The sequence below is a fragment of the Mus caroli genome, chromosome 11 (genome assembly GCF_900094665.2).
Source record: "Mus caroli chromosome 11, CAROLI_EIJ_v1.1, whole genome shotgun sequence".
NCBI lineage: Eukaryota > Metazoa > Chordata > Mammalia > Rodentia > Muridae > Mus > Mus caroli.
The window spans coordinates 35,480,212-35,491,624 of NC_034580.1; the positions used below are offsets into that span (position 1 = coordinate 35,480,212).

The window sequence follows — 11,413 nt, forward strand, 5'->3', positions numbered from 1 at the left end:
TGCAGAGCCATATTGCCAGGTAACTGCTTTTGGTAGAGGATGGAATGGATGCTCCATTCCTTCAAACCATTTCTGTCCAGTAAGACCATTTTATATTATCCGGGTGCAATTTCTCTCAGCTCATTCATTTCCTGACATTACTAGGAGCAGGGTCAGGAATAGAAAATTCAGAAAGCCACTGAGGAACCTAAAATACCAAGTCTGTTTACACATAAGGTTGGGAAAAGCATTAACCAAAGAGAACATTTGTCTGTAGGAAAACAAAAGGATTGGGTGCACACCTTCATTGACAGCATTAGCTGCCTTCAGGTGGGCTTTCTGTGCATGACAGCAGAGAAAATAGTTTCATCTTAAGCCACAGTTGCCAGAAATGGAATATTTTAATTTCAAACCAGCATTTGTCTCAAAAGATTTACTCCACTGATACTACAGCAGATGAAAGGGACAAGTTTAGCATTTTTCTGCAACAATACACTAGACTGAATGCCATTAATTAGTCTCACACAATGACCTTGAGGTACATGTGGAAATAATAGGGTAAATTTCCCAATAGTCGCCCAGATTGCTTGTAAATTTTTATAGGTGCTTGGCTATTTTAGCTTTTGCTTCACTCTGTCAACTTCTAGCATCAAGATTTGTCACCAAGGATTAAATGAATGGTGCTCTTTATGATTTATTTTATGAAGAAAGAGAAGGATCATAGAAAAGAAGGTGAAAATATTTCATAAGGTTTTTCTTCTTTTGTCTTCACAATTGCTCTTAATCTCCTTGAGTCTGAGGGGCATGGTGTGTGTGTGTAGGGGTGTGTGTGTGTGTGTGTGTGTGTGTGTGTGTGTGTATGTGAGAGAGTCGATGCTCACGGTACTATGTGTATGCATTCATGACCTTATAAGGCTTCCTTGGTTGGTTAACCATCCAAATTACTATAGTAGCCAAATTAGATGTGAATTATTAAAATGTTATTAAATTTAAAATATTTGTTTTATACCAAAAGCTATTGGAAATGATCACTCATTTATTCACTTTCTTAAAAATGTTTGTATATCTTCTTTACACCTTTTTAGATATTTATGGCTGATAGGCTCATGTTCAGTTTATATTACAGAGTGTATCTCCCTTTTTAAAAATTAGATATTTTCTTTATTTACATTTCAAATGTTATCCCCTTTCCTAGTTTCCTCTCCAATAATCCCCTATCCCCTGCCCCTGCTCCCCAACACACCCACTCCTACTTCCTGGCCCTGGCATTCCCCTATACTAGGGCATAGAGCCTTCACAGGCCCAAGGGCCTCTCCTCCCATTGATGACCGACTAGGCCATCCTCTGCTACATATGCAGCTAGAGACACAAGTAACACCATGTGTATTCTTTGGTTGGTGGTTTAGTCCTAGGGAGGTTTGAGGGGTACTGGTTAGTTGATATTGTTGTTCCTCCTATGGGGCTGGAAACCCCTTCAGTTCCTTGGGCACTTTCTCCAGCTCCTTCATTGGGAACCCTGTGCTCCATCCAATGGGTGATCCACTTCTTCCTAATAAATTGTGGAGATAATAGAAGGCAACACTGATGAAATTTGGGACCACTATATAGCAAAACTGCATAAGCCTTTATGATTGTCTCTTACCTCTGAATATGTATGTGTGACTGTGCAAGAGTTTGTTGTCTGACAAAAGAAAAAAGTAACATTTGGCATTATCTGATCATTATGTCTAAGGTTATTAATATTTCAACTCATTAGCTGCCTTGATGCTTCTGAATGTCTCAACAATTTTTAATAATTACATGGTATTTTCCAATTTTATACATGTGCAATTTCTGATCACTCTCCTCTCCCCTATTTCCATCAGTCCCCCCTCTTTCCTACAAGTCATTTTCTAACATTCATATCTTTTGGTTTATTTCATGACCCACTGAGTTTGATAAGGGTTAGTGCTATGTGTGACCAAGGGTTTGAAACTCTTCATTGAAATTTAGTAGGCTCAATCATTTTTTTCTTCCTTTAAAATTTTAGTTAATACATCAAAATAAAAAATGTGCATATATTGAGTTATTGGGATATATGTTTATATGCATATGTATCATTGTGTTTAGTTATGTATTTACATATTTATCATTTTAATACAGAAATTTTTTTCAGATGCTTTTCTACTAGATTTTAAAAATATACAGGACATTATGACTTGCTACAGTTGCCATCTGTAAAGTAACCTAAAAGCTCCTTTGGCTCCTATATAGCTGGAGCACCATCAACCAAGTTTTTAGCAAATGACCCAACAAAGATAAAGGGAAGAACATGAAGCCTTTTGGTGGGTTTATACATCCCTTGGATGACCGCAGGATGTAAAGTACTTAGATCTGTTTCGTCCCCATAGAGGCAGGATCATGTCCTGGTCTCCTGAGACAAAGAGAGGCCAGTGCTTGTCCTCAAGTAAGCTGCTCTACTACCTACTCAGTAAATCTGAAGCCCCCATTCATCCACAGGCTCTATTTCAGTTTTATTTGTTCAACATTGAAATCAGAGTTCTTAAGCTAATTCAAAATCTGGATAAGAAAGCATGAAGATAGGAATAACTTTCAAAGAAACAATGAAATTGAACCAACTGACTTGTAGGATCTGAATGATAACTTGCAATCCTCCTGTCAAAAATATCACAATGTAATTGCATAGAGCAGAGGTTCAGATGTTGTAACAGTGTCTGAGCTTTCAAAAAGGATATTGATTTCCTTTTTAATTAAATTGTTAATCTATTAATCTTTAGTTAGAGTCACAAGTTTATTTATAAGATTTTATTTGTTTACTATTTTTTCCTTTGGGTGATTGTTTTGCTTTTTAGATGTTCTGGACCTATTTGGGGAAATTTTTGTAATATTTTAATTCTTTTTTTATATTGTTTTTCAGCCTTATATCGATATTTTAAAGGCTTTGTTGTAGGGGCTATATCATATGTTTCAATTTACTTAAAATCTCATCTCATTAGTTGCCCTAGCTTCCAAACTATGGTTAGGCAAATAGATAGATAATAGATAGATAGATAGATAGATAGATAGATAGATAGATAGATAGATAGATAGATGCATAGATGCACACATATATAGACAGATAGATATAATATACATAGATGTTAGATAGGGAGAGAGAGTGTGAGAGAGAGATGAGAAAGAGATAGAGAGACAGAGAGATAGATAGACAGGCAGTATATAAAGACAGGTTAGGTAGACAGGATAGATAAATGGATGCATACATGCACAAATACATAGACATAGATAAAAGATACATGGTAGATAGAATAGAATAGAATAGAATAGATAGATAGATAGATAGATAGATAGATAGATAGATAGATAGGTAGGTAGGTAGATAAGATATAAGATAGACAGATTGATGCATAAATGCATAGATACAGAGATACATAAAATACGTTCAGTTACACACACACAGACACACACAGAAACACACACAGAGACATGGAAGTAGCAGTGAGTGGGCTTGCTGGGAAGCAGGGTTTCCACAAGAGATGGGGGGGGGGAAGAAATGAAAATGGAGGGTGAGAGACAACTAAAATGGATTATAATAGAGTATGAAAGGAAATGCTAAACAATAAATTTTCTAATCTATGCATATTAATTCATGTAAAATGTAAAAGCATTAGGATTGCATTGTTAATCTCTTTTATATACACTCTAAACAACAATCTGCTTCTCTCCTCTTTAATCCATTGTGTGATTCCAAATAGATAAGTAAACAAAAATAAAATCTGTAATTTCTCTACATATGATTTTAATTGAGATAACAGTGTTTGATTGAAGATTTTTACTTTCCTACTCCTGAAATAGGATATATTTTGCTTCCTAAGGTCCTTACATATAGTCTGTTAAATGTGCAACTATATTTTTTATCTTTTTATTAATATGATTCTTTCCTTCTCCTCTTTTTTAACTGGTTATCGCTGCCCTGTTGAAGTGTGCATCTTTTCTGTGTATTTATGATGTAACTTCTCCTTATCACAGCTAACAGTGTATCAGTAAATTTTCTTGAGCTTGACTTGGGAATAACCAAATGGTATACAAATAAATACTTTTGTCTCCTTTGATTCCTACTTCTTGTTTCTTTTTCTATTCTGCATGGTTGTTGTTGTTGTTGTTTGTTTGTTTGCTTTTCAAGATACTAGTAATGTAAGGGTGGTTTTTTTTCTAATCATCAACATTAAATGAACATTGTTTTCTACCCTCTGTATTAAAAGATTTTGTTACTTTGTAATTAAACTATTTAATAAATAATGATAACTCACTTTTAGTCATAATCTAAGAATAAATCAGAAAATTAAAATTTGTTTAAGATATACTAACAGCATGTTCTATATAACATCAGTGATATAATCTTATCTGCATACCATAAACATTTCCAGGAACTTTAGATATATTTCAAAGGTTAAGATCACTTGTTATTCTTATAGAGGATTAAGATTTCATTCCCAGCACCCACCTCATAGCTCACAACTGCCTCTAACCCCAATTCAAACACATCCAATGCCACCTTCTGACCTCTGTTGTCGTTAGTCATATGACTGATGTACATACATGCATATAGCCACTGCTACATATACATAAAACATAAATAAATAATTTTAATAACTGTGAAATATTTTATAGATATATGACTTCAGTTGAGAAGCACATATTTAATAACAGTTACATTTAGTGGCCATAATTGTTCTTCAGTATAACAGTTATCAATAAATGAGAGGATGCCCTATGTTAAGGACCCTGTACTCCTACATGTTTAGAGTGTATCTATACATTTGCAATATCAATTTGTACAGAATAAATAGTCAGTGTTTGATTATTATATTAAAAATGTATGTATTAGAAGGGTAAGGTAGAAACATGCTTCAATGCAACTGAAACTTTCTGTCAGCTGAAACCCTCATGACCTTAAAATCCTTGTAGAAATTATTCAAACACACACATTTAATGCCTGAGAACTTCACAGGAATTCTCATAATTTCTGGTGTTAAAGCATAATTTAATTTCTTCACCTGCACTGGATGTCATATTCTTCAACCATGTCACAATTAGTAGAAATCTCAGACTTTCTGCCTGATCAGACAGGAGAATTCACCGCACCAGTAGTTTCCTAAGTTGGCTTGTTGGGTTCAGGTCACATCAGTTTCTATACTGAGTTCCACTGACTTATGGAGGAATTAGCTATTCCTCCATCGTTTCTCCTTCTACTCTGCTGTATGCCATTTACGAGTCTCTCCTTTGAGGTGATACATGAAAATAACAAACTTATTTTCATCTTCTCTCATAGGAAAAATGCATCACTTTGTACAAACAACATGTAGCTGGGTTTGAACTAACAGAGAATATTTATGAGCTTCTTATGTTCATATTCTCCATCATTCCCCTACGACTGATTTGTGTTTCTGATAGTTTCATTACTCCACTTTTGAAAACTGTTCAGTGGTGCTGGAATTAAAACTTCTTAACTTTCATGGAACTTTATCACGTCTATATGAAAGAAAGTCATTAAAACGAAGCTGTAAATCATATTTTCAGAACGCTAACCTAGAGAAGAACATGGCAGAAAATCAATAGTGCATGTAGCTTGATGTCTTTTCCTTGTATTGATTTACATGTCATTTGTCTGCAATTATTGTTTAAATACAATTCACTCTGCTAATAGGATACAATTATCACTATTGCATGCATAGTTTGGACTTCCACATAAATGGCTTCTAGCACAGCTCAATCTTACCATTGCTTTCACTTGTGATAGTGAAGAGAGTTTTAAAACAAATGGAGCACACCATCTACTTGTATGCTGCAGTCATCAGTATTTGACTATGCGATCTCCCAAAGATCCTCCTCCTCCTAACAGTTCCAAGGCTGGACAAGCCTTTCCTGTGCTGAGAGTGGACATGTGGATGATCAGAAGATGTGATCTTGGTGACAAAGGCACTAAGTATGAATTTCTGTGTTTAAGAAAAAAAATTGGTATTTTACCTGTTTTACATAACCACAAAAGAATCTCACACCAAACTAAAGATCCTTTATCTAGTGATATGGTCCCTTAGTGACCCTGTAGATTGGTCAGAAAGATTTTATGCATTGGCTTCCTTCACTGCCTTCAAACTGGATGCAGTAATCAGATGCAATTATTAGAAGCCCTGACTTCATCATTCCTACCCAAGGGTGAAATGGCCTAGAGTCAGTGCTTCCAATTATGCTAGGTGGCCCAGGAAGAGACAAGCTGATTTATAGATGGCTGTGCCTGATTCTGTCCCAAAGGCTTCTGAGGGGACTCCTGGAGGAGAAGCTGAGTCTCCCCACTGAATACCTAACAGCTCTGCCACTAGCTATACAATTAAATACAAGGTGGAGTCAGAGAGAGTCCTTTCCTCTTTCACATTTATAGCTCATTTTTAAATCACTCTGACATTAACATGAGCATTCCAGAGGCACATTTGCATGGCCTCATTAAAAAGATAGAAATTAGAAAGGAAGGAAGAGAGTAATCACTATGCTACCTCACAAGAACTACCCACCGAAATAACAGGCTCAGTGCCAACTTTAAACCATTCAATCTGAGAAAACTCAAAATGCAAGTTCCTTTTTGGAAATCTATATCAAAAGCGTGTTCAGTCACATACAACATCTCCCATGCTGCTATGATCAATTGAAATCATTCTTCCTATTTGGGGCTTTTCAAATAGCTTGCTACGGAATTCTTCTCTTTGACAATCCTGTGAGGAAGTCAATACAGAAAAGAAGAAAATGGAACAAACAAGTCACTCTGTTTATTGCTGGATGGAAAGCTGGACCATGCATGCTCCCAGCCATGTGCCAATTCACAGCAACAACAATAACAACAACAACACACACACATGTACTCACACATATGCATGCAAACATATATGATCTATGAACATTTATTTTTAAACAATTCCTTGTCATTTTGTACACAATACAATATAAGCTTTATGATATGAACCTAGTAGTCTTATTCTTTAAATATAACACCCATATCAAGAGGATATTCACCTTTACTTTTCAAGGGTATCAATTATTCCCACAGAAAAGATAAAAGCAAAAAGATGACTTTTTTTCAGTTCACTATGGTAAAAAGCAAATATTTTTTAAACCAAACATAAACAATTCTGCAATTTGGGGGGAGAGAGACAGAGACACAGAGAGACAGACAGATAAAGAGACTGACTCAATGTTTCCATGTTTTTTTAAAGACCCACTCTAGATTTCTGGTTTTGAAATAAAGTAAAAGGCTGCATGAGAGTCAATTTTCTTCAAAGAGAGAGAGTTTCAATGACAAGTAAAGAGAGTTAGATAATTTATAGAGAGAAACAAAATTTCTAATATCTGGCTTGTGGAGAAAAAAAAAAAGTCCAACAAAGGCTTCACATCTTGCTGGAGAGATGTGATTTGCTTTTGAAAGCTAGATATTTAAAAAACAGTGTGAAAACCTTTTTTTTTACTTACCCTATCTCCTTTATACTCCTTTCAACTTTTATTTGGTAAGAGTATCAGTACACCACAGTGAGGGATACCATGGGCGATGCTCGACATTTAGTGAGCTTAATACAGTGAGGTTGTGTCCTAAGCCTTCCTTACCATCCAGGCAGGTCAGGATACACCACATATCGTGAAAGCTATGCATGTAAAATTGGCCATTCAAGGGCAAACTCTTAGAAAATAAGGAAGTAATTACAAATCTAAAATGTTTCCAAAGAAAACAATATGCAAGAAGCAGTATCTACCTTTACTTTGGGGATGAACTAATTCTCTCCCTTTCTGTGCCTGTGTGCTTCATAAATGCAGAAAGTACAAATTTGGTTAATAAATATTAACGGTAAAACTTCATTAAGAGTTTAAAGAAATCCTATTGGTCATAGCACAGGGGCAGGAGAGTCATGGTGCACTGTAGAGGCCACATTGAAATTCAGTTCTCGCACACATACTAAGGCGGGCCAGTGCTCAAAATGCCCCTGATACTTGAAGACGCTTCACTTCATGGACATGAAGTAAATTAAGATTTTTTTCAAAGCACATAATTATTTATTAAAGGGATTATCAGTGTAAAGGAAGAACAAACATCTGAGAAGGCTGCATAGAAAAAGAAGACCCCAAGCTAGGTAGTTTTGAGAATATAGTTAAAGCTAGCCATGATGGGATGACAGTCCTACAGGAAGTAACTAATATTGCTTACTTAGAGCCAAAGATTGACTAGGACAGGTAGGAAGAGGAGAGGTTGACTTTAGCTTGTGAGAAAAGAGTAAATAAATATGAAAGATAACAGAGACAAGAGTTCTGCAATCCTTAGCCCTGCTACCATGTCTGTTCCTTGCTGCCATGCTTCCTCACCATGAAGGACTCTTATCCTCTGGTTCCATAAGCCAAAATAAACATTTCCCTCATGTTTTGTGTCATTTGTGTCATAGCAACAGAGAAGTAAGTATTATATCATGCCTTAGTTATAATCATCAAAGTATATGAAGCAAGAATTTCTCTAAGATACGTGAAGTAGAATATGAAGAGTAAGAAAAAAATGTAACTAAGATAAATAACAGCCAGTGTTTAAAGGAACAGTACACAGGCATAACAGGGTTTTGTAAGCCAGGGCTGAGGGTGCAGATCCTAACAGGATAGGATTAGGGAGACCCGTAAAACCCAGACAGCTAGTTTTATACTCTCATAAATGGTTTTCCAAACATGCTTTGAGTGTATAAAGAAAATAGTTTATTTTAGTATAGATGGTCGTAAAAATATTACTTAGCATCTTCTAGAAGGAATCTAAATATGATATATTGTTGGCTAGACCTAAGAGGCATAAAAAATAGGCCTTTGATTATGTTAAGGTGATACTTCAGTCCACAGCATTGAGAGAGAAAGACAGTGATTCTTTTATGCAGTCAAAGTCATAGAAGACAAAGAAGGATATGGACTCAGTTTGGGAATTGTTGAAGGCATTTTTGTGGTATTCGAGAGGAAATGACTAATGGCTGAAGATACATTAGTCTGATATTGAGAGATAAGATCTGGCCTAGGACTCAAGACCTGTAATAGGTGAAAGCCATGGAGCCAACATCTAGTAATTTACTAGAATGGGAATAAATGAGGCTAGAGGAAAAAGAAATGGAAAGGACATTAAGACAAAGCACTGAAAATACAAGTTTTCAACAAACATGGGAGAAACTGCAGGGAGGAGTAGGAAAATAATGCCTGAGTAGAGATGCCAAGACAGACAACAGGCAAGATCAGAAACCATGTTCTGCAATGATGAGGACTGGAGATCACTTCAACCTCCAATAGGGAATAGAGATCAAAGGCGGTTCTTGTAGTTTTGCCTCCTGAACTGCTGATAGAGGACAAATTACAGTGGAATGAGATGCTACTTAGAGAAGGGGAGCTTGTGTGTGTGGATTAGTGATTTCCAAAGATTAAAGCTGATGCTTCATTACATTTTCATAGATCAGAAGAATAGTGCCCCAAGCTGAAAACATCAGTGCTATTTTAAGGAAATTAAATTATTTCATAACAGCATCACACTAAGGAAATATCCCCCTAACTTTTTGCATGCTTTACATATATTTGTTTTATAAGACAGTGGTGAGAGAAGACATGAATATTTGCTGTCAGACATCGTTCCTAGGTACACTTAGGTACTTGCTCACCTATTGCCAAATGGAAAACACAATGATACTTTTTAACTAGCAGCTGTGAGATTCTAAAGGGACAGGTGTCTGAAAGAGTGTCTCAGAGCAGCCCCTGAATGATAGAGAAGAGGGGAATCCAAGTGGAATGATTCCTGTCTGACCACAGCATTTGTTCCACTCTGAGTCTGAAGTGCAGAGCTGAGAGGTCAGGAAAGAGGAGTTCGCATTTTTTTTTTGTCTTTGGCAGTTTCATTATGTTGTCAATTATTATAGTGCAGTGTTCTAATAGAAGTTCCATCATGCATTCAAATTGGAGAGTGAAATCATTTAGCCGCCACAACAAATTGAGCTCAGCAGGCTTCATTTTACGAACTTGTGCAGTGTCAAGTGGTCAGTCCTTCCGTTTTAATTTCTAGATATATGAGATGCAAATTGCATGATCTTTTCTCCTTTGATCGTCAAACCAAATGGGTGCAATTACATTTTCACGTAGCTTTAACTGGGAGGTAAATAACATTATCAACTTGGGATGCAGTAGGATGCATCACAAAGGGAAGATTAATTGTCTTGTAAAGGTATTGTATTATTTTAATTGTTCTCATCACTCACGCTTTTCTAATTACAAAAGTAAATACCAGCCAGGGCAGGTTTTGCCCTTTCACAATGGAAAACCACTAAACATTTGCATGAATTATACCTTTTAAAATATTTAAATTTGGTAAGGCCGATGGCTAGTTTATACCATTTTTCCCTGAAATTACATTTTTTTCCAGACATCAAATACAGTACTTTTTATGAAAAGTGAAAAATAATCTATTAAATCATACAAATATTTCAGTGCTTCTTGCTACAAGCAAACCATCCAACTGACATCCCTATAGTTCCTGAAACCTAAAAGCTTTTCTCTATTAAAAGTATTCCATGTGTCCTTGTGGCCCAGTGATTTATTTTAAAACTCAGTGGAGATTACTTACAATTCCCTGGTTTTCTTCCTTCAAGCAGCAGCTGTCATTTCTTGTACAGAACATTTCCCATACCATCTTCCTGATTACTGATCTGTCTCTGGATAAATTTAGTTCTCCTAAACAATCTAAATCAGGTCCAGCCTCCCAGAATTCTATCTTACCTGCAAAAAAAAAAAAAAATTATCAGACTATTTCATGGTCTAATAGCTCACCACGAAGTGCACTGGTTCTCAACCTGTGGGTGGCACCCGGGACAAACCTCTATCTCTGAAAACATTTACATTATGATTTATAACAGTATCAAAATTACAGTTATGAAGTATTAACAAAAATAATATTGTGGTTGGGTGTCACCACAACATGAAGAACTATGTTAAAAGGTCACAGCATCAGGAAGGTTGAGAACCACTGAAGAAATACACAAAACATTGCTTTCTGGGGGCTGGGAAAAATGGTTCAATAGAAAAGTGTTTAATGAAGCACAGAGACCTAAGTTTTGATGCCATGTGCCAAAATATAACCCTAGTGCAGAGACACACCCCTTTCACAGCACTGGATGAATGTAAAGTTGGGAAAACCTTGGAGGCTTTCTGCTCAAGCTGGTCTAACTGAAAAGGAGAGCTGTGGATATGCTGAAAGACGCTGTTCCAAATAAAGTAAAATGAAGAACTGTAGAGGAAGACAATTGATGAACTTTATACATGTCTTTATGCTTATACAAGCACATGTACACACATGAATAATAGCCACATATGCAGAGAGAGAGAGAGAGAGTGTATG

General features: G+C 36.1%; 1 long non-coding RNA gene across 1 annotated transcript in view; it reads left to right on the forward strand.

Moving 5' to 3' along the window:
- Positions 1–538: 538 nt before the first annotated feature.
- LOC110304229 overlaps positions 539–11,413 on the forward strand; it is a 286,860-nt gene continuing 275,985 nt past the window's right edge. The window contains exons 1-2 of the long non-coding RNA XR_002379032.1: positions 539–711; positions 2,370–2,449. This is a non-coding gene — a long non-coding RNA (uncharacterized LOC110304229). The remainder of the gene's footprint in view (positions 712–2,369; positions 2,450–11,413) is intronic.